Source organism: Aplysia californica, unplaced genomic scaffold (genome assembly GCF_000002075.1).
Source record: "Aplysia californica isolate F4 #8 unplaced genomic scaffold, AplCal3.0 scaffold00374, whole genome shotgun sequence".
In the NCBI taxonomy this organism is placed as follows: Eukaryota; Metazoa; Mollusca; class Gastropoda; order Aplysiida; family Aplysiidae; genus Aplysia; species Aplysia californica.
In genome coordinates this window covers 749,892-751,198 of record NW_004797644.1, presented here as the reverse complement: position 1 = coordinate 751,198, position 1,307 = coordinate 749,892, and positions in this window count along the sequence as shown.

Sequence of the window (1,307 nt, the reverse complement as noted above, 5' to 3'; positions counted from 1 at the left end):
ACACACACACACACACACACACACACACACTATCGGAGCGACTCACTAGATGGAAGTGTATCCGGAAGTCGGATGACGTCATCACTTCTGCAGGTAGCGACCTACCATCATTATTTATCCTCGCCATCCTTATCCTATCTTTGTACGGCTCTTTTCTACTATGAACACAGTCAATTGGTCGCTTTCAATTAAGAGCAAGCGGGCTAACCCTGATTTCAGGGGTTTCCAGAAATCTTAACCGACTCCAAAAGTGGGCAATGCCCTACCTATAGGAGAAGTTTGGTTTTATTGGTGTGTATATTTGTTTGGTTATAGAGAAAACTTTCCTTGTCTTTTAAAGAAACTGAACAAGGGGCGAAAACTTTACCTTCCATTTTCTCAAAAGAGCATTTTTCGGGATAGCCCCCTTGCGCTTAAAAGCGACCAATTTAGCTTAAGATGGTCTCAAAGCTGTCTTCATGCAGCTTCTTTCACGGCTAATTCTCCCTATGTTTGAAGCGCAGATTCTGTTGCAGTGCTTGCATGTCAGTGACGTGGATCGGAGCTCTGTATTTCCGTGGTTATCCTAATCTTTATTCTTTTTAAAGAAAGAAAAGACTGGGGAAGAAAAGAGAAAGTAAGAATGGAGAGTCTGGGAAAACTTTCGGTCTTTGTAATGTGAACCATTATCATCATCATCATCCTCATCCTCATCATCATCATCATCATCATCATCATCATCATCATCATCATCATCATCATCATTGCTGTTTAAGTACGATAAGAAAAAAAAAACAACCCCAAAAGTTGATGGATACTTGAGCATTTTAAGTTTTATGACACAAAGAAGTATGTTAGGCGTGGCTTCTTTAGGAACATGATAAAAAAGATCATCATCATCATAATCATCATCGTCATCATCATCATAATCATCATCATCATCGTCGTCGTTATCATCATCATCATCATCATCAACATCACTAAAACGAACACACTGCGTCATGATATGTTCACCTTATATGACCTTATGTAGTTGCGAGCGCCGTAAAACCTCTACTAAAACAAAAACTAGAGAGGTGAGCAGAGTAAGCCTGATTCCCAGTTTGGACATCTCTGTTGACATCCACCCCTTGGCGCTCATATTATGACCTTAATATGCAGTTTCTAAATCTAGTGGTTAGGCTACCGGACTCGTAATCGTGAGGTTGTCGGTGGTCTAGTGGTTAGGCTACCTTACTCGTAATCGTGAGGTTGTCGGTGGTCTAGTGGTTAGGCTACCTTACTCGTAATCGTGAGGTTGTCGGTGGTCTAGTGGTTAGGCTACCTTA